Source organism: Phascolarctos cinereus, unplaced genomic scaffold, assembly GCF_003287225.1.
Source record: "Phascolarctos cinereus isolate Bilbo 61053 unplaced genomic scaffold, phaCin_HiC Scaffold_7;HRSCAF=346, whole genome shotgun sequence".
NCBI classification, from domain to species: domain Eukaryota; kingdom Metazoa; phylum Chordata; class Mammalia; order Diprotodontia; family Phascolarctidae; genus Phascolarctos; species Phascolarctos cinereus.
Genome location: NW_027556180.1, coordinates 46,761,945 through 46,785,067, shown reverse-complemented (window position 1 = coordinate 46,785,067; position 23,123 = coordinate 46,761,945). Strand labels below are relative to the sequence as shown.

Below are 23,123 nucleotides of genomic sequence, written 5' to 3'. Positions count from 1 at the left end.
TTCAGTCTTGTGCAACTTTTCAAAACCCCATTTGGGATTTTCTTGGCAAAGATATGCCATTCTTTCTCCAGCTTATTTTACAGGCCAGGAAACTGAGGCAAACATGGTTAAGTATCTTGCCCAGGGTCTCACAGCTAGTAAGTATCGGGGGCCAGATTTGAACTCAAGAACATGTGTCTTCCTGTTTCCTGACACTATGCCCCTAGTTGCCCCCTGGCATATAGTAGGTACTTAATGTTTATCGGCTGACTGACTGAAGGAGTTTACATTCTGCTTGTCTAGCAGGGTACAAGACGTTCTCAGATAAGAATACAAGTCGAGCACTTCTCTAATAGAATGTTCACTTAACGATGAGGTCAGAATGCCAATATATATAAACAAGTACACGGGCGGGTTAACACAAAGGATCGCTAAAAGGAGGTGACCGTAATCCTTTATAAAGGAATACCTTTTCCTTTCTCCTCGTCTTCGCTAGCTTTGACTTCCTCTCCCACTCTTAGCAGCCGCCTGTTCGCAGTCATTCTCCTTTCCGATGGCCAGCGCCCCTCTGACGCCCGTGCCCACCCTAGAGCCCCGCAGCCCTTTGTCTCGTCTGGCGTGCCCCGCGCCCCCGACAACCCCGCATAACAACCTCTCCGATCCCCGGACTAGCCATGAGCAGTCACGCCGGGCCAACCATCTGAGCCATCTTTATGTTCGGTTGGGAGGAAACCCGCTACCTCAGGTACGTAGATGAGAAATGGGTACAGAGGAGACACCAAGTAGTTCGTGAAGGTTGGGGAGGTGGGACGAGGAGACTGAGGGGCCGGAGGCAAGAGGCAGCCCTGAAGGCAGAGGCCTCGGACCCACGCTTGAGCCAGCCTCCAAAGGCTCCTGGGGGTGGAGTGGGGATGAGGATGGAGGGGCTGATGACTGTCTGCCGTGCCAAACATCCAGAGAAAACTGGAACTCTTCAGTGAAAAATGCAGGCACCATCGAGGTCTGGATTCATTAAAAATCCAACTTTTTGCCCCATTGCTTTTTCTTCTTTCAACAAGGCCTTGAGCCTTCCTCAGAAGCAGCCACAGTCTCACACGTTACCTGGGGCTCCACATACCCGCCCTTGCAGCACTTGGGGGACATTGGAGTCTTTCCCTGAGAGTCTCAGGAGCTGCCACTGAGTTCGCAGGGAAATTCTAGGAGTCCCACGTTCCCTGTCTTCCTTATCACAACATGTTAAGCATCTCCTCTAGGCATGGCCAAGCCGAGGTTTGGGGGCAGAGAAAAGAGGGTTGGAGCTGCAAAAGAGAAATCCGCTCCCAAAGAGAAGGCTGTAGGTGTGGGCATCCGGTCCTTGGCCAAAATTTCCTTCTTTTTGGACGGAAAGCTCTGGAAGCTGCCTCCAGAAATGCAGGCAGGCACCTTCTCTAGTAACTTTGAGCTTTAGAGAGTTATCTTGGGCTGCTGAAATATTAAGGGACTTGCCTGTTACATAAACTTTTTATTCAGGAGGCCAGGTGGCCTGGAATTTTCTCATTGCTTAAAATAGATTGTTTCTTGTTCTAAGAGAGAGACAGAGAAGCAGGCAGGTATACCTGGTATCACCGTTTTATGTTTTTGCTTTATTTTGCTTCAACAGGCAGCTAGCAATGAAATATTTTAAGAAACTATTTTAAAAAGATAGTCTTAGTAATTTTAGGAGGCTCCTTTGTGATGACCAATGCATTTCCCAATTTCCCTGCTGGCCTGATATCTTCTCTCAGAGATTACTTTTCATCTACTCTGAGGAGCAAGCCTGGGAAGATGATGATATACTGATCCCCTTCACACACACATACACACGCACGCACACACACATACACACACACACACACACACACACACACACATACTCACACCGTTCCACCAAAACTGACCAGCTAACTGTCCCCCATCCCTGAATATCATTTCCTGCCTTTACCCAAGAGATCTGTGTGTCTTTCATCAATCTCCTTAATTTATGATTTTTCTGCAGAGTAAAACTTAGGAGCCTCTTAGCCCCTGAGGCCTTTTCTGATCCCTCAGTGCCCTTTCCCTCTAAAAATGTTTTCAGATCCCTTTGGATGACTTCTCAAGTCCACTTGGAACACCTGGAGAAGAAGAGGCACTCCTGTGTGTGTGGATAATTCATTTTTGTCTTTGTATTCTCAATCCCTTGTTCACAGATGGTGCCTTATAAATGTCTACTACATTGTCAAATTGATGGCCAGATAACTATTCTGGTGTATTTCTTAGAAATTCCTGCAGGTGGGAGGTTGACCACAAGGATAGCCAGATAGTGAAGATGCTTTTCATGTCTCTGCTGGGAAATGCAGCTGGCTCCCATTTAAAAAACTGCTCATGCTAGCCTACAAGGGACCCCTGTGGAAATGCAGGACATCCTTGAAATCACCATGTGGCCCTGCATAAGTGCTGCTGAGTCAGAGGACCTGGCTTCAAAGCTCCGTTCCACTCTTATCTTGTACCCAAGGGACACTTTCCTTGGGCCTTGGTTTTCTCAACTTTAAAATGAAGGGGTTATTTTGAATCCTGGGATCACAATTTAACAGTGTAACTGAATCTGTGGTATGTTAGCCAAATTGTGAGATATCTATAAGGTGGTCTTAGGATCTTTTTTTTTAAACCTCCTAGTGGCCAAGTGTGTAAAGCTCTGAGAGTCAATGCAAAGAAGACCTAAAAACATGCTCTCTCCAACTCCGTCTTCCAATACCAGGAACCAAGAGTCTTGTCTGTGCTGAAGGACATATTGGCATCCATGGAAAAGTGATAGCTCTCCAGGTAATCAAATTTATAAAGAGCCAACAAAAAATCCTGCCAGGGCACAGAGAGCTTAGAAATGCCTTGGGGAGCTCTAGCTGCATTTGAGACGCTGCAGCATTGCTTTGGGATGTGGTTGGCAAATAACTGGATTCTAATCCTATTCTCCAAGGGGAAGGAGTATTAATGAGCTAAGATCTCAGAGAATCCTGGGTGGTGGGGACCATATGAAGTGGGTGGAAGTGCTTTCTCCTCCATCAGTCTGTGTGACTCTCTTTCTCTATCAGCAGGATGTGCTGTGTAGAATGTACAAGATGTCTGGGATTCTTACTCATCCCTCTGATTTCGTTGGGTTTTCTGACAAATATCCTGCTCTTCTTCCCTGCAATGTCACCTCTGGAATTGCATAAACTTTCTGATGAAGTCAAATACTCTGGAGGAATAATCGGGTGTGGGATAATAGTGAGTAAAACAGACCCTACCAAACCTCCCATGGGTCATCTTCCTTCCCCTCTGGAGGTGGGGTGGGGGGTTGGATTGGACTAGCTTTTGCTCCTTTTGTTTCATCAGTATTTTGGCATTTGGGATGTGCATTATGAAGTGTGGTCAGTCAATGACAGAAATCCTCCCCTGTCCTGCCAGAACCTCAGTTTTCTTATGTGTCCTTTTTATAACTAATGTGATTAAAGCTCCATCTTGTTTCTTCACTCCTTAAAATAAAACCCTGGCCTTGTCTGTTGAGTGTTTTGGCCAACTGAATTACAAACCATCTCTGTCTGCCATGATCCTAATCCAAGACTGCCTTATTCTTTTATTATGGGAGTGGTTTTGAAAAGAGCAATATTCTTTTTGGAAGCTGATTTATTTAAAAGCATTCAAAAGCATTAAAAGCATTCAAAAAAACCCACTTAATTCCACTGCATGAATTGTTTCTGAGTACCACAGATTATTAGTAACAATTTCCATATATACAGCTGTAACTAAAAAGGAGATTGGGGCTTTGCCTCAGGTCACTGTATTTAGAGGTTCTTGAAGGCTCAAATTCTAAATTAAACAAGATATCTGTAATGAAGTTTATTTCACACTTAGCCAGGAGAATTAATTGGAATAGGAAGGAATCTGGTGCCTGCCCTTGACTTCCTTCACCTCTGAAAAAGCCTGCCCAATAACTCCTTGACCAAAGTTGGATGTGAGGATACATTTTGCATCATGCCAGGGATAGCATGTGTTGTCCCAGGTACAAGTATTCCTTGCCCATATCCTTTGGTTTCCATGAATTAAAGAAAGAAAACAGCATCTCCAGATCAGCTTTCCTCTGTGCTAAATGATGATGAGTTTGTTTGTTTGTTTTTTAAAATTTAGCCCTCCTTGTGCCCATTGAAAAAGGGACTCCCAGTTCAGATTTTGTCCTACATTTGATCACCTCTAATCACAGTCAGATTAAAGGAGAGCTATCTCCTATATGGGATATTTCGTCTCTAACTTCTGTGCTCAGTATAAGTCCTTCCCCTGTCTGCAATGCAGATCTTTCTTCAAATGAGATATTTGTAAAGATATTCTATAACATCTGGTTGGTGCTACAGAAAAATGCTATTCCCTTCCCCTTCTCTTTCCACCCCCCTGTCCTCCAAGTCCAAATGTTGCCTCCCATTCACCTGATCAAAGTTTGCATTCTTTTCACCTCAACTTATAAAATAAAAGTATTTTTCCTCTCTGCAGATGAATTTAAATGCATCAGAGAAATCATTTGTTCCTTTAGAATGCATCCATTAAGAGTACTCAGTGATTGGTATAAGAAATCCCCATGTTATTTGGTTTCCCATCTAGAGTCCTTTAGTCTGTTATGTTCTGCCATTCCTGGGGAGACCCTTGAGCTCCTTTGCATCTGCCCAAACTCACTATGCTGTGTTTCCCATTGTTGACAGATGCTCATTACTCCTTTCTCATTTCTGCGTTTGGGGAAAAGTAACACGAAGACATGTTGTGGGGTGAGGCATCGGGTAAGTGAATCCACTGTAGTAATAGTCAACTCCATGGAAAAACAGATGGATGATTGCAGAGCCATACTTTGGGGGGCTCTGATCTCATGAGTGCTAGACAGTAATTAAAAGAGATGGGGCAAAGAGGGAAAGATAGAGGCATTTCCTGATCACTGCTGATTAAAAGGAAACACCTAAACCTGTTACACATAATGACTGATGTTTAAATACCATTTTTAAATGTTTCAAAGCACTTTGTAGGTATTATCTTACATCCCTTGAGTCTCACAAGAACCCCAGGAGGTAAGCACTATGGGGATTATTATAGGGGAGGATTTATTTTATAGATTTTATAGATGAAGAAACTGAAGCTTGGGAGCATTAAATGACTTGCCTATAATCACACACCTTGCAAATCTCAGAGGTGGAATTTAAATTCAGACCTTTCCGATAGGGGCAGCGAGGTGGTGTAACAGATAGAGCACTCTCCCTAGAATCAGGAAGACCTGAGTTCAAATCTGGGCCTCAGACATTTGACAGTTACTAGCTGTGTGACCCTGGGCAGGTCACTTAACCCCAATTGCCTCACAAAACGAACAAAAAACCAACACAGATCTTTCTGATGCCAAGTCCCATAATAACAATAATGATAATGGTATCATAAACACCTTAAAGTTTACAAAGTACTTTATAAATGTTGTCTCATTTGACCTGGGAGGTAGATGTTAGTATTATCTCCACTTTATAATTAAGGAAACTGAGGCATACAAAAATTAAGCAGCTTACCCGGGATTGTACAGGTAGTTTTAAAGGAAGTAGGGGTTCTGTGAAATGGAGTTGAGGAGAGATTGAATTCTAGATATGTGTAATAAATGCATAATAAAATTAGCATCAATGCATAGGCACGGATCTAGGGAATGGAGTGTCATCTTTGAGAAACAGCAAAGCCAGTTTTGACTTGAGGAGAGTAATATATATATCAAAGTTGAAAAGATAGCTTGGGCTTAGATTGTGAAAGGCTTTAAAAGCCAGAGTTGAGAATTGATACTAGAGTCAATGGGGAGCCACTGGCATTTTTCAATAGGGAATGATGTGGTCATATATGGACTTGAGAAAAATTACTTTTGCAACTATTTGGAAGATGGATTGGAGCAGACAGACTCAGGGCAGGGATACTAATTAGGAAATTATTGCAATACTCCAGGATAGAGGTAATAAGAATTTGAACCAAGGTGGTGGTTGTGTGAAGAAGGCAGAAGGGGATGAAGTTTATTGGGGAAATATGTCATAATCAGACCTGATAAGACTTGGCAAGTAATTGGAGAGTGAGGAGCCATAGATAATGACAAGATTATGAACCTGGATGACTAGAAGGATAAGTGGTGCCCTCAACCAAAATCAGGATGTTTGGAGGAAGAGTGAGTTCATGGGGGGAAAGATGAGAAATTTTGTTTTCTGTAGGTTGCCTTTGAGGCAAGTAAATTAAAATGAAAAAGAAAGATGTCTACTGAAGGGGAAATCTTTACATCAAATATCTCTGATAAAAGTTTGGTATCTAAGATAGAGGAATCTAACATTAAAGACCAAGGTAACTAATTCCTCAGTAGTTAAGTGATCAAAATATATGGACAAATAATCCTCAAAAGACAAATTAAAAATAATAAAGAGTCAGTCAGTCAAAAATCATATATTAAGCATCTACTGTGTGAGAGGTATTGTGCTAGACACTAGAGACAAAAAAGCACAAATGAAATGGTCCTCATCTATTGGGAAAGACATCATGAACATACACAAGCATATCCTAGGCACAGGGGGCAATCAGTGTATAGGCACAGGGATAAAGAGATTGAGTATTGTAAGGAACAGCATGAAAGAAAATGAGAGATTGGAAAGGAATGTTGGAGCCAGCTTATGAAGTTCTACATAGCGGCTTTTATTTGATCCCAGGGGCATTAAGGAGCCATTGGAATTTATTGAGCAAGGGAGTGATATGTCAGACAAGCACTTTAGGAAAATCACTTTGGCAACCATATAAAAAGCTAATTCATTCAATAATTATTTCAGAAACAACTCTCAGCTTTCCATCTCATACCCAGCAAATTAACAAAGATGACTAAAGGTTGGAATAGTCATTGTTGAGGGGTCTGTGGAAAGACAAGCACACCAATCACATTAATAAAGTGTCAGTGAAGCTATGAATTGGCCTAAAATTCTGCAAAGTAAAACAGAGTTATGCTAAGATGGTTACTAACATGTCTTTCCCCTCTCAACTCAAAGATCCCATTGCCAGGAATATACTCTGAAACAGATAGGAAAATAAAGGTTCCATAAACACTAAAATATTTATAGCTATACTTTTTATAGCAACAAAGAACTGGAAATAAAGAAGCTATCTATCCAGTGGGAAATAGTAATGGGCTATTACTGTGCCATAAGAAATGATGAAATTATGTAACCTGTATCTGATTACTTACTGTCTCAGGCAAGGGGAGCAGAGGGAGGGAAGGAGAAATACAAGTTGGAACTCAAAACTTAAAAAAAATGTTAAAAATTGTTTTAATATGTAATTGAGGAAAAAATAAACTGTATTTTAAAAATGATGAAATTTGAAGAAGACAAAGAAGCCTAGGAAGACTTATTTGAACTGATGCAAAATGAAATAAGTAAAACTAGGAAACAAGACGTACAATGACTGCAATAATGCAGTAAAATCAAAGAATAATCATGACAACCTCAAAACTGAACACTAATTATAATGACCAGGCTTGGCTCCAAAGAAGAGAAGAGAAGAAAAAATATGCTTCCTTTCCTTTTTTTTTTTTTCATTTCAAAAGAAGACAATAAGTAACAACACAAAAGCACAAGCAAGAGGGATGAAATTGCAATATGGCATTTCATGTGTCAACGTGCAGGTGAGGGAAGAATTTTTTTTGGAGGGGGGAAGGGTAGCAAACGGTGCGCCTCTGAAAAGTTGGTGTGTGCACATAAAATGGGCAGCGGCTGCCTCTGCTCGCTTAAGGCTTTCTTGTACTAACCGCTGAGCAATGAATTCAATAGTTCTAATATAATTGCTCCGTATCTCAGTTCCTTCATCTATAAAATAAGGAAAGTAAAATGTGTGCTTCATCATACGCTCACTATAGAAGTCATTTAATAGATATTTAAACTTGAAAGCAGGCAACCTCCTTGAATGGTAAGCCGCTGCTACCATCAGTGTGATCAGAATGATTGCTCTGCCTGTGAACATTTTCTGTGAAGTTAGGCCACCTTTTGTGCTAGCTGGGAGACTTTGGGCAAGTCACTTAACTTATTAATGCTTGGGAAACACTCTCAGATATTGTTTTTGGTTTGTTTGTTTGTTTGTTTGTTTTGGGGGGGGGCTAGGCAATGGGGTTAAGTGACTTGCCCAGGGTCACACAGCTAGTAAGTGTTATGTGTCTGAGGCCGGATTTGAACACAGGTCTTCCTGAATCCAGGGCCAGTGCTCTATCCACTGCGCCACCTAGCTGCCCCAGATATTGTTTTATAGATAACATTGACAACCGTTGTCTTTAGTTGTAGAGACAGTGCCAACTTGTTTTAGTAGAGGGAATTTCCTCGTATGAGAATTACATATACTGAATGAAATCCCAGGTCAAGTCCCTATCAATATCATGAAAAAGTGAAAATTAATTTTCTTTCTCTGTTTTTCAGATGTTTATCTCCATAATAACTGCCATAATTGGAATTGTAGGAGCTTCATATGGAATGATAATAGCGTGGATTGCTATTAAAAAGGGTCCCAAGTGTGATGTAGGAGATGATCACTGGGAATATCCCTTCGAAGAATGGTAAGAACAAGTATTGCAGTACTCTGCCCACAAGGATCACTAGAGGTTGCTTTCTCCAGAGCAAAATCAACTTTCCTGTTGTCATATGTTTTACACAGCTCTTTTCAGTAAGACAGAGAGGCCAAATGGCAAATAGGGAAGAACTATGGTCTTTCTCTGGGAATCTCATACAGCAATCTCATGTGGTGGGGTGTCCAAGGTAACCTTAAGTAGCTCTGAGCCAAGACTAATAGCTGTCATAGGATATGTAGCTAAATAGTTATAGCCTTAGAAATCTAGATCATCACACTAATTTTTAATAATATTTCATTTTTTTCCAATTACATGTAAAGACAATTTTAACACTTTTTTTTATAAAATTTTGAATGCCAAATTTTCTCCTCCCCACTTCCTTCCTCCTCCCTAAAACAGCAAGCAATTTGATATGTTATATATGTGCAATAATGTAAACCCTATTTCCATATTAGTCATGTTGTGAAAGAAGAAACAGAACAAGAGGGAAAAAACATGGAAAAAAATTAAGTGAAAATAGTGTGGTTCAATCTGCATTCAGAGTCCACCAGTTCTTTCTCTGAATATAGATAGAATTTTCCATCATGAGTCTTTTGGAATTGTCTTGGATCATTGTGCTGTTGAGAAAAGCTAAGTCAATCATAGTTGATCATTGCAAAATGTTGCTATTACTACATACAATGTTCTCCTGGGTCTGCTCACTTCGCTTTGCATCAGTTCATGTAAGTCTTTCCAGGGTTTTCTGAAATCCACTTGCTCATCATTTCTTATAGCATGATAGTATTCCATTTCATTCATATGCCACAGTTTGTTCAGCCATTCCCCAATGGATGGACATTCCCTCAAATTCCAGTTTTTGCCACCACAAAAAGAGCTGTTATAAATATTTTTATATGAATAGGTCCTTTTTCCTTTTTTATGATCTTTGTGGGATACAGACCTAGTAGTGGTATTGATGGATGAAAGAGCATGTACAGTTCGATTGCCCTTTGGGCATAGTTCCAAATTGCTCTCCAAGATGATTGGATCAATTCACAACTCCACCAATAGACAGCACACGAATTTTAAGGTGAAAAAGAGTTACTGATTTTTCCTAAGCTATTTACATAGCTAGCAAGTGGCAAATGTGAAATTTGAACCTGGATGTCATGAGTGCAGGTCCTGGACTTTTATCATTACATCTTATTTCTTCTGACAGGAGAAGGGGTGTGTGTGTGTGTGTGTGTGTGTGTGTGAGAGAGAGAGAGAGAGAGAGAGAGAGAGAGAGAAAGAGAGAGAGAGAGAGAGAGAGAGAGAGAGAGAGAGAGAGAGAGAGAAGAGAGAAATAAACTTTAGGATCTTTTGGGGAGGCACAAGGGAAGGACAAAGGAAAATGTGTGTATATATGTGTGTATATTTGTGTTAACCTGTGTAATAGCTAAAAGCCCAATACTTATTAAGTGTCTAAACTTAACACTAATTAGAGAAGTGAAACTGATGTCAAACTTTTCCACAAAAAAAAAAAGCACCGTTTTCTTCTTAAGCAAGCTTAGATTGGTCTCACTAATAAACACAAAGTGCCAATAATGGGACAGTCTTTTAATGGAGCAGCATTAGTGAAAATGATGTTAGTTGTCTGCCAGATTAAATGCTAGCCACATGAATCTAGCTAATCTAAAATAAGATTATTCCGTGTAACCTGGTTTCTGAAATCCACTTGCTCATCATTTCTTATAGCGTGATAGTATTCCATTTCATTCATATGCCACAGTTTGTTCAGCCATTCCCCAATGGATGGACATTCCCTCAAATTCCAATTTTTGCCACCACCAAAAGAGCTGTTACAAATAGGGTTGATCCATATTAGCAATAGCCACGAAAGGCTAACTTGCAAGTCTGCATGACGTTTTATTAATTTAGAAATAGACGAACCAATGTAAACTAGTCTTCCCATTCCCCCAAGGTTACTATGACTCTGTCCAAAATCCTGAGAAGGACACAACTCAAAATCCAAAGGATTCTTGGTGCATGTGAAATTGAAACATTATGGGCTTGGATAATACTTGGGGAACTCTCCATCCAAATAGTATTCAGACTCAATAGATGACCTGTTTAGTGATGTTATGGGCAGAATGAACACTGGCTTGGGAGTGAGAGGATTGGGTTAAAATCCTAGCTCTGCCACTTACAATCTGCATGTCCTTAGGCAACACTTAACCTTTCTGATTCTTAGTTTCCTCATCTGTAATATCAGCAAATTAACCAAGATAGCCTTTGAGGAAGGGCCAGACCTTCAGTTCCAAATCTATGATCTGAAAGTCCTCTCATTCACTTTAGCAGGGGGGGGCTAAGGACAGAAATACCTGTCCACCAGTGCAGGTTGTGCTCTCTTCCAGGACACCCTTCTCAGTCATTAGAATCCAGAGCCCTGAGTCTGATTCTTGGCTATGCTATTTGCTGTTTTTGTGGACCATGTCCAATCGTTTGACCTCTGTGTTCCTCTTCAATGACATGGAGATGATAATACTTGCTTTACTGCTTCTTGGAGTCTGTGTAAGCAAACATTCTTTAAACCTTAAAGTGTTATAAATGGAGTCGGAAGATGAGTTCAAATCCTGACTCTGTCACAGAGTGATTCTGTGATCTTGATAAAGTCCCTTCACCTTTGCCTTCATTTGCTCAACCGTCAAATAAGAAAGTTGAATTAAATAACTCTTAAAGCTCCTTCCAGTTCTAAATCCTATTCATGATTCATATTACCTGATTATAATAAAAGCTGATATTTATCAAGTATTCTAAGATTTCAAGAGTGCCTTATTTGATCTACACAAAAAGCCTGTGAGGTAAATGCTGCCTCATATATAATATTACATGTATACTTTTTGAGGCTGGGTCTCCCCATCTTTCCAAGGCTCAAAGTATAGGGGCTACTTATAGGCCTGCTCTTATTGAATTTGGGGTATGTTGATTTTTATGGCACCTTTGAGCTATCCAGTTAAAAATACCTGATAGATGTGTGAATATAGTTCAGGCAAGAGAACTTTGACATGCATTTTTTAGAGGCTAACCATATCAGTGCTGGATTTAGTGCATACGTGTTATTGGCTTTAGCTCACTACAGCTCAGAACTCCTGCATTCAAATGATCTACTAAGGTCAGCCTCCTTGATAGCAGAGATTACAGGCTTAATTATCCCCATCCCCAACTATCCCCTATTTTACACATGAGGAAAATGAAGCTCAAGAGGCCAGACCTGCAGAATTGTTGGCCTCATAGCTCATGCATGTCAAAGGCAAGAATTGAGACCAGTTAGCTTTGGGCAAAGGTTCTTTGCCCGTTTGCAATGACATGTTTGCACACTTCACACAGAAATGGAGCTACTACCCAAGTGGAAGAGGGCTGTCTTTTGCACTGTTTTAGAAAGCAGGCAGCATACCCTGACAATACTCAGGAGCTATAACTTCTAGCTCAAAACCATCCATCCATCCATCCGTTCATCCATCCCAGGACAACGTCAGCAAGATTTCTTAGTGATAGACCTCTTGCTAATAAGGTATTTAATAATGGTAGCATGGTACACTTTTCTGCTACTGAAGGACATCATTCTTATGGGGGGGGGGTTGGGAGGGATTTCTATGGACAAGCCAGTATGAGGCCATGTCACCTTTTCCAAACCTCTTTGTTTGGCCTCATCCTTATTAACATCTCTATAGCATTTCACATTGTTGACCACCTTCTGGATCCTCTCTCTTCTGGGTTTCATGATTTTACTCTCTATTGGTTTTCCACCATCCTATTTGATGGCTCCTTTTCAGTCTCCATTACTAGCTCTTCATATCATGTCCTCCAACTGGGAATGTTCTGCAAAATTCCATACTGGTTCTCTTCTCTTCTCTTTTCTCTGTATATATTCCTACATACTAATCCTGTGCCTATGAGTTTAATTATTCAACCCTAGTCTCTTCCCTGATCTCTAGTCACACATGTATCAAGTATTTCCAATTGGACATCCCAAAAGTGTCTTAAAAATTAATATACCTCGAGGCAGCTAGGTGGCGCAGTGGATAGACCACCAGCTCTGGAGTCAGGAGGACCTGAGTTCAGATGTGACCTCAGACACGTAACACTCACTAACTGTGTGACTCTGAGCAAGTCACATAATCCCAAATGCCTCAAAAAAAAATCAGTATATGTCAAAGTAAATTCATTATCTTTCCCTTAAAATCTACCTTTAAAACTTCCCTATATCTGTTGAAGATATCACTGTACTTCTAGTCACCCAGATTTGCACCTTTGCGTAATCCTTAAATCTCTACTACTCCACAAGCTACGTATCCAATCAGTGCCAATTCTACCTTCACAACATCCCTCAAGTCTGTCTTTTTCTCTCTACTCACCCAGTCACCACCTTAGTGTAGGCTCTCATACCTCTCACTTGGACTCTCACAATCTACCTCCTAATTAGTATTCTTGCTTCAAATTTCTCACCTCTCCAAATGCATGCACTTCACAACTGTTTGTGAGGGTCTGACCATGTCATTCCTCTACTCAATAAACTGCAATGATTCCTTATTGCCTCTAGGATCAAATATAAACCCTTTAACTTTTTTTTTGAGGCAGTTGGGGTTAAGTGACTTGCCCAAGGTCACATAGCTAGTGGTGTCTGAGGCTGGATTTGAACTCAGGTCTTCCTGACTCCAGGACCAGTGCTCTACCCACTGAGCAACCTTCTCTTTAACTTTTAAAGCCCTTATTACAAACTGCTTCTCTTTACCCTTTCTACAATACAACCAAACTGGCCTTCTTGCTGTTTCTCTCATACAACCCTCCACCTCTCATCTCCATACCTTTTTCCTGGCTGTTTCCCCTACCTTCCGTGCACTCCTCTCCCTTTTAGAAACCTTTATTTCTTTCAAAAGTTTACTCAAGATACACACGAATCCTTAGTGGAACCATCACTTGCTGATAGCCCTTCAGTCTATGAAGCCCTGGTAGTCTGCACTATTGGCATTTGTTTTTCCTATGAACATAGCCGGAGGAAATAAGTAGCAATAGCGTGGAATTTCATTGGAAATATACAGCCTCTATGGTGCAGTCCAGTGGTATAAAACTCAAATAGAAATGGGGTCATTAAACCCCCTACTGACCTCGTATTGACACAAATTAACATCATCTATGTTTTATTGTATTTTTATTTAGTTAGTTACATATTTTCCCAATTACATTTTATGTCAGAATGCCACCTATGGCCAAGTATTTGACCCCTCTGGTATGGTTCAAAAAGCCTTGAATTCTTATCTTGGTCAAGAGGCTTCAGTTGGAATCCCAGCCTCAGCACTGCCTAGATTCATCCTGCATGAGATACAAGTGCTCTGCACCTCCATTTCTTCCTGTAGAGAATAACAGTAATGTGACTTGGCAGCTGTAGTCCAATGGGCTCATATCCATGGATTTCATCTTTACATTGAGAAGGGGTTAGATCAGATATCTACTGAAATCCCTTCTAGCTCTGGGTCTGTGGTCCTATGTTTCCCTTGGACTTTCTTTCTTTCTTTTTTGGACTTGGCCATGACCAAGTACTTTGTAAAGATAAGAGTATATATACGTATATGTTATATGTGTATATACGCATGTATGAGCTACAGTTAATAGTCAGAGACAACATGGAATAGACAGATAGATAGATAGATAGATAGATAGATAGATAGATAGATAGATAGATAGATAGATAGATAGACAGATGGATGATAGAAGGATAGAGTGCTAAGTTGGAAGTCAGGAAGATCAGATTCCCTTCCCATATCTGACACTAATTAACAGTGAGAACACAGGCACTTCATGTAACCTCCTCTGAGCTTCAGACAACTCTATTAAACTATAAATTACAGGTGATTATTATTATTATCATTATTATTGTAATCTACATTGGTGGAGGGAGTTCCCACACTAATGAAATCAACAAAGTCTAAATATCAATAATAAATATTTTGAAATTAATAAAAAATAATTTAAAATAATTCTAATAAAGATCAATAAAATCTAACACTTGACATTTTTGTGAAACAAAGGGCTAATCTTTCTTGTTATCCCCAAGATGCCCTTTAACAGTATCTTCCTCACCTGCTTTATAGAATTGAGCACTAGGCATTAGGAATGGCCTATTTATCTAGCAAGCCATGCTACTACAAAGGGAAGAGGCCCAACTTCCAAAAGAAACTCCCTAGTGCCACATTTTATACACACAAAATGCTGGGGGGAAAAAACCTCTTTGAATTCTTAGGTCTGTCCATTTTATCCCAGTGAAGTTATTAAATTGTGAACAGAGAAATGATTCTTTGTAGGTAATGGAGAATCTTCACCTTTCCCACCGTTCGTTCCCCTGCTGTGTGATCTTGAGGAAGTCCCTTGACCCTCCCTTGAACGTAGGGAGATTGGACTTGATGCAAGGTCTCCAAGAGCCACTCTGCTCTAATGTCTCCCACTGGTGTTGTAGTTACAGTGAAGTATTAGGAATGTGAAAGGTGTTCTGTTTGATGGGAAGTACAGAGGAGTTCATTCTCACGTCCTCGGCATGTAGAGGCAAGTACAGAGGAGAGAAGACCTTCTACTTAGTGGATCAAGCAAACAATGGGTTTAGAAGTAAAGAGTGCAGGATGGATGGAAATTGTGCTAACCGGAGCTCTCAGCCCTGATTTTGTGACACTATACTGCCTTGAATCATCCAAAGAGTCGCTAGAGTCAATGTCACACAATGAATCCTAGACATGGGAATTTTGGCTTTAACTTGTATGGTCTCGCCAACTCCCTGTTGCCATCGGTTAAAGTGAGGCAGTTAGATGAGATGCTTGCCAAGATCCATTCTTGTTCTCAAATTTTGAAAACAAAATTTAGTTTAATTACTTTATTGACTCATTTATTCATTCTTTTGTTTGTTTGCCTATTTATTTTTACAAAATGGCTATGTGCCCTGTCCTAATTTCAAATACTGGCTCTACCACTTATTATCTGTGGGACCTTGGACAAATCACTTAACCTGCTTATGTTTTACTTCATCATCTGTAAAATGAAAGGACTGGGCCAGATAATACTTGAGACCCCTTCTAACTCTAAATCTGTGGCAACGTGAGGGGGAAGTGGCATGGCACAAAGTCAAAGAAGAGGGTGGCAGAATCCTCCAAGTGTTGGAAGTCATTGACTGACTGCGTAGCTGCTTCCTCTTCTCAGGGCTATCAGATCCTGTGACTTCATTCACAGTGGGATGGGAAGTTTGTCTCTTTCCCTGAGCTGAGCAATGACAGACATTATCTTCATTTAGTAGCTAAATCAATAAAGAGGACCTGAAATCACGAAAGGGAAGAAAGGTCCTAAAGTAGAGGGTGTCCTCTGCCAAAAGGACTATAATAATTGAACTGATGGGATCTGGAGGTTTTATTTAGGAGGCAGGGGGAATGCTTCTACTTTTGCTTTTGCTTTCTGACACAATTCACCAAGCATTTATTAAGTGCCTACTATGTACACAAGCACTCAGGTCCTAAACATACATAGGTGAAAATTAAGCAGACCTTGTCCTCAAGGGCTGTTCATTCTACTGGATGTACGATGTGGTTATTGACTTCTCCTTTAAGGGAAAAATGACTAGATATCGAGTCAACCATCTCTCCTAATCCCAATTTAATACTAAAGAGGAATAAATATAATGCATTATCCTTTTTTAAAGATTTTTTAAAATCTTTATGAATTTGGAAATCTCTGAATGTTCAAATGAAATATTTGTAAAACAAAAGAAACCCAAAAAACAAAAACCCAACAACAACAAAGTACCTAGCACAGAGTAAGCTCTATATAGATGCTTATTGTTTTCTCTCCTCCACCTCCTGCTTACCAAGAAAGAGCCCCCAGTACAGCCAAGTCAGTCTCACCCCTCCTGACTGGAATCAGAGAGTAGCAGCTCTCCCAATTCTGTGTCTGTATCCTTTGGAATGTCCACTTCTCCCAAGACTGTGTGTACGTGTAGCTCTCTCTCTCTCCCTATGTGTGTGTGTGTGTGTGTGTGTGTGTGTGCGCGCGCGCGTGTGCGTATACCCAAGGCTGAAAAACTCCTCCAAAATTAAAAAAAAAGATGAAAGAAAAGTTATTTGACCTATCTGCTGCTAAGCAACCCCTTATTGGATTGCCTGAATTAGCCTGCTACTTTGGCAAAGTGCCCATACAGCCCCAAACAACGGTCAATTTGTTAAGTATATCTGAACCTAAGAGATTATGAGACCCCTACCACTGGTGAGGGTCAAAGGCTGGATTTTAACTTGCATCCAGTTACAGGACACCATCAACAATGCCACCCTACTGATAACATTTTGTTAGTAAAAATGAATGGGGAGACATATGGCCACGCATATACATATATGTGTGTATGCCCATATGTATATTGGACATATGTTCATACAGTATGTATATTTTGTGTATACACATACATACACAACACATATATGTATGTGTATGTACATAAATAGCCTTCAGGTTACCGGAAGCTATCTGTGACAAACCCAAGAGGCCGTATCATCTAGTGTAGGGGTGGGGAACCTGCAGCCTCGAGGCCACATGTGGCCTTTCAGGTCCTTGGGCATGGCCCTTTGACTGAGTCCAAGTTTTCCAGAACAAATCCTTTTATTGAGGGGACTTGTTCTGTGAAGCTTGGATTCAGTCAAAGGGCCACACTTGAGGACCTAGAGGGCTACATGTGGCCTTGAGGCCACAGGTTCCCCACGCCTGTTCTAGTGGATAGAGGGCTGGCCTTGGAATCTAGAAGACGTGGGTTCAAGGCTTCCCTCTGACATATACTAGCCAGCTATGTGGCTATTGGCAAGCACTTAATTTGTCAGTGGCCCAGCCAAAAAGTGAAAGGGAGAAAGTTGGTCTAGGCAAAATAACTAAGATGACCACAGAAAATTTGCCCATCTGAATGAATCAGCGAATGGCATTTCAGCAAGAAATTCTCAATAATGAAATCCTGGTTCCAACAACCACACCAAATTGGCCAGATCACCTTGAGATCTGCACGAGATTGTATTAGAGGATCTTTTGGTACAGAGTTCATGTCATTTATGGAAAGGGTTGCCATAATTGTTAGCAGAATTGCCATGGCAAAGCTTAAGATTTTGCTTGCATCTTTCAAATGCCAGATGACTATAAGTTTCTTAAAGGCAGAGAAGGTGTCACTTTTCAACTTTGTGTCCACAGTACCTAGCCTAGTACCACGTACACAGTAGGCATTTAATAAAGTATTTGTTGAATGAATGTCTTCACCATCTACTCCCTCACATAGGGACTATCTGAGTGATACATTCTTGTGGGGGAAGTGCTATAAACCTGCTGGCATTGTGACCTGGAACTTGACTCTCTTCTCCATCCTCCTGGGAGTAAGTTCTGCTGAGTTGGTAATCTGTGGGATTCAAGTGGTAAACGGCGTCCTTGGAATGGTTTTCGGGCAGTGGACATGAGATGAATATTGTTAGGTAAGTTCATTGTTTCCCATTTCTCATTTCACACCATTATCATAGGAATTAACTCAAGAGAGCAGGACTGTGAATAATTGAGTCCCATAGACTTTGCTCCCTTGCATATCCAGCAGAGAACTAAACCAGGAGCAAAGGGTCCAGTCAGCCTGACTGGCCACAGTTCATCACAGTCATAACTCTTTGGTTGAATCCCAGAAGCAACAGTCTGAGTCTGGGTACATCATGAAGACCATCTGTCCTCACCTTTCCAGTATTCTGAGTTCATATTGACAAAGCATGGATGAATGTCTATCTACACAGAGCAAGTAGTTTCCAAGGACACAAAACATCATTGTTTGGCCCCAAACATAATTCGATCTATTTTCCAAACAGATCTAGAGCTTATAAGGTAAGAGGAAGAGTCTTACCTAATTACCTTACCTTATTTGGGGGGATTTTCTATGACTCTTTCCTCACTAACATAGAGTATGTCACTTCAAAAGCAAATGTTTTATGGATGTCTTTCTTAGTGTAGGAAAACCAGACTCCAAAGTGAAGGACATAATACCCATAATATTGGGTCTTTGTCACATAGACAATGCTGATTTAAAAAAAAAAAAAAGAAACTGCTGAATGCAGAAATGGTCTAATTGCTTAGTTAAATCATTTATCAGCTAAAAACATATCATAAAAAAGTCTGTTAAAAAGTTCACACCCCACTTTCCAACAAACCAAATATGAAATGGTCAAAAAGACTAAAATGTATCACATGCTTATTGTGACGTATGGTGAAAGATGAAAACCTTTGTACCCAACAGGGTTGGGCCAGTAGGATTATTTTTTATAATAATCAATAGGATTATTGAAAGGACCCCTTTAAAAACTCAAGCCAATGAGACTGTCTGTAGATTTGGGTATTTCCTTAATCTGTCATTGCCTTCACCAGATAATGACTTATGGTAGGCAATCAGTCTAGCAAACACTTAGGACATTCTTCAAATTCTGACTCAAGCTCCATTAGCAATAATGCCAGGCAAATAATAAGGATTATTGATTTTACTTTCCTTCTTTGTGTGGAAACCAGGCTAGATTTGTCTTAGCTAAGTTTTTCCTCATCCACAAGGCTGACTACAAATGCTATTGAGATCTACATGAAAGCATTTCAGAAATTAATGTTTCAGAGAGTGTTCAGAAATATGACAGTCCTTGGTTGAGGTATTTATATGCTGTCACAAAAATCTCATTTCCGATTATTTCCATTTTGTGAGGGCTACCATGATAGCCAAGCAATCTTCTTATTCTGACTTCCTAAAGACCAATTAAGTATAGTGAATTAAGGGACAGACTTACAGTCAAAGAGATTTCCTGTGTGAGACCATATTTACTGTGTGAGAATGGGAAAGTCACTTAATCTGTCCATACTTAGGGCAACTTTTAAAAATTACGAACATTTAAAAGAATCACTAATCTACATTAACAGAAAGGATTTCCATACAGGAAATTCTTCACACCCAAAAATAAATAAATAAACAAGTCCAAGAACAGAGCAATCAATCCCCAAATTTCTTGATGCCAAAATATTTGAGGGTCAGGAAAGACAAATGTAATAGACTCACAGTCTATTAATAATAATTCATGGAGGTCCAGTGAACGATCAAGCAAAGGAATCTTCCCTCTAACGGAGTCAAAGGCAAAGGCAGAAGTCTCAACTCAAGTCTAAGGGAAAACATTGGTCCTGTCTCTCAGTCCGTCTCCCTTGCGCTCAGCAGTCTCTCTTCTTTTCTCCATCTTGACTCCTTGGTGAACCAGTTCAACTCTATACTGGCCTCCTCTCTTGGATCCTTAGCCCCCTCATCTTGCCAGCTGTGCCCTGCTAAACCTGGACCTTGGATCCCGCCCACCATCCACCCACTGCCTTTTTTCCTATGCATGTGCTGCTGAATGAAAATCATGCAATCTTTACATATTTATGTTACTCAGCATTGATTGAGCTCTCCCTGTTGTTCGGCGATCCTACTCCACCTCCCTTATCAATTCACTATCCCGCTCTCTGCAGCAGCAGTTCCAGAGCTTTTCATCCCTCCTCAAACTTCTTATAGCTCTCCCTCCCCATACCCATCCGCTGATATCCTTGCCTCATATTTTACAGAAAAAATTGAGGGTATTTGCCATGAACTCCCTCTTCTCCCCTCTTCCTCATCTATCACTCCAGTGCCTTCAGACAGTTTCTCCTTTCAATTCCATCTCACATAATGGTGTGGCCTTACTCCTTACCAAGGCTAACCCCTCTAGCTGTACAAAAAAATCCTATTCCATCCCATCTTCTCCAACAGATTGTCTCCTCTATCATCCCCATTCTATCACTTATATTCTAACTCTTCCCAAATACTGACTCCTTCCCTCATGTCTCCCTTATCCTGAAAAAACCCTCACGTGATCCTTCCATCCCCACTATCATCCTATATCTCTTCTACCCTGTGTAGCTAAACTCTTTCAAAAGGCCCTTCACAACAGGTAGCTCCATTTTCTCTCTTCTTATTCTCTTATAATCCCTTATAATTTGGTGTCCAATGTTATCATTCGACTGAAAAACCTGGCCTGTCTTTTGCCTACCAGTGAGCTCTTGGTTGCCAAATTCAGTGGCTTTTTCTTACTCATCACTCCCCTTGACTTTTCTGCAGACATTGACACTGTTGATCACTGTCTCCTCCCCAATACTCTCTCATCTCTAGATTTTTGAGACTCACTCATCTTACCTCTTTAACCACTCCTCTTCGGTCTCTAGATCATGCCCACTCTAATTGTTAGTGTCCCTCAGGGTTCTGTCCTGACACCTCTTCTCCCTCTGTACTATTTCACTTGGTGATCTCATCAGCTCCTGTGGCTTTAATTATTATTTCTATGCTAAGGATTCTGAAATCTACTTATCCTGCCCCAAACTCTCTGCTCACCTCCAATCTCACATTTCCAACTGCCTTTCAGACATCTCAAACTGGATGTCCACATGGCCAAAATGGAGCTCATGATCTTTACTCCTAAACACTCCTCAGTCCCACCTTCTCTTATGACAGTCCCCCAGATTCACAACCTAGGAGTACTCCTAGAGTCCTCACTATCTCTGTTGCCAAGGCCTGTCGATTTCACCTTTGCAACATCTCTATGAAAGACCCCCTTCTCTCCTCTGCTAGTGCTATGACTTAACTCTGTTGCTGGTTCTCATTACCTCACACCTGGATCATTGCAATAGATGGCTAGTGGCTCTGCCTGCCTCCATCTCTCCCCACTCCAATCCATTCTTCATTCAATGACTAAAGTGATTTTCCCATAGCACAGGTCTGATCACATCACCCTCCCCACCCCCTTACTAAATTAACTCCAGTGACTCCCTATCACCTTTAGTATCAAATAGTAAAATCCTCATTTTGGTATCCGAAGTCCTTCATGACCTAGCTCACTCTTACCTTTCTAGTCTTCTTACATCTTATTCCTTGACACATCCCCTTCTATTCAGCCTCCTGGCTCTTTCACAAACAAGATATGCCGTCTTTTTGTGAGAGGCCATTTCTCAGACACTCCTCTACACCCTCTTCATCTCTGTCTACTGGCTTCCCTGACTTCCTTTGAGTCCTAACTAAAATCTTGCCTTCTATATTAAACATTTCTCAATCCCTCTTAATTCTAGTTCCTTCCCTCTCTTAATTATTTCCTATTTATTCTATATATAACTTGCTTGTACAGTTTTTGTTTGTTATCACTTCCAGTAGATGGTGTGTTCCTTGAAAGCAGGAACTGTCTTTTTCCTCTTTTTGTATCCCCAGTGCTTATCAAAGTGCCTGGCACATGGTTGGAACTTGACAAATATCTATTGGTCATGTGTTGGGAGTGGAAGGAAGAAATCCAAAAATTGTAAATTCTTTTCTGACCTAATTAAGAATGGTATAGCATACTAATATGTGATCCTTTTCTCATATCTAGGGTAAATAATCTGCTTAAAGCTCCATGAAGAGCCTTTTGTCACCTTTGACTACCCTGACAGAAGAGCCATCATCTTTGGAAGTTTCCAAAGGCTCCACTGCCCATTTCCTGAGAAGGAGTTATACAAGGCAATCTTACTAATCTCTCGTCCAAGCAACAGCTCATGAAATGCTATGTTGAAAAAATTCATTCAAATAAATACAAAAGCAGGAAAATCAGTTAATTCTTGAATAGTATTCAAAGGACATGAATGGCTTTCAAAAGGATTATAATCAAACACCATATGAAAATATGCTCCAAATAGTTAAAAATAAGAGTAATGCAAATTAAAGCAATTCTGTGGTTTCATCTCATACTTGGAAAAATGGCAAACACGACAAAAATAGTAATGATCAATGTTTAGAGTTTCTGGGTATGAGAAGATACATAAACTAATACAGTTAGTGGAGCTGAGAAGTGGTCCAACTCTTTTGGAGTCTGGACCAATAATTTGGAGTAATGTAAGAAAAGTGACTGAACTATTTATACCTTTTGACCCAGTAATCACACTATTGGACATCTATCCCAAGAGAATCAAAGAGAAAAATTTAAGTCTAATATTTACCAAAGTTTGTAGAATCACTTTGGGTGGTAGAACCGGAAACAAGGTAGATAGATGGAAACAAAGTCCACTGGTTGATGAAGGGCTGAATAAATTGTAGCATATGAATGTATTGCAATCAATCAACAAGTATTTATGATATGTCAAGTACTTTGCTAGGCACTAGAGATAAAAATACAATGAATCGAACAATCCCGACCCTCAAGGGATTTATATTTTAAAAGGGAAGGCAACAAGTGTGAATGAAGATATAAGTGGAAATAAATCTAAAGAGAATAAATACAAATGAATAAAAAGCAGTCAATGCCGGGTAGTTTTGAAGAGAGGGCACTAACAGTCAGGGGGATTAGGAGCAGTTCCAGATAGAAGGCTATAGTAACGCAGTATGACAAGTATGAAGAATTCGGAGAAACGTGGGGAGATTTGTAGGTACTGGTAAGAATGAAAGCAACCCTCTACTGTATGCCAAGGCTATAAA

The 23,123-nt window shown here is 40.4% G+C and overlaps 1 long non-coding RNA gene across 2 annotated transcripts; it reads left to right on the top strand.

Moving 5' to 3' along the window:
- The first annotated feature begins 595 nt into the window (after positions 1–595).
- On the top strand, positions 596–22,277 carry LOC110204787 (uncharacterized). 2 transcript variants are annotated; one of them, XR_002323428.2, is made up of 7 exons: positions 596–724; positions 2,650–2,796; positions 3,066–3,237; positions 4,701–4,775; positions 8,448–8,584; positions 17,898–18,087; positions 22,045–22,277. It is a non-coding gene; the product is annotated as an uncharacterized LOC110204787 (long non-coding RNA). The 2 variants fall into 2 exon arrangements; XR_002323427.2 differs by having other exon boundaries at positions 3,063–3,237.
- Positions 22,278–23,123: the final 846 nt, after the last annotated feature.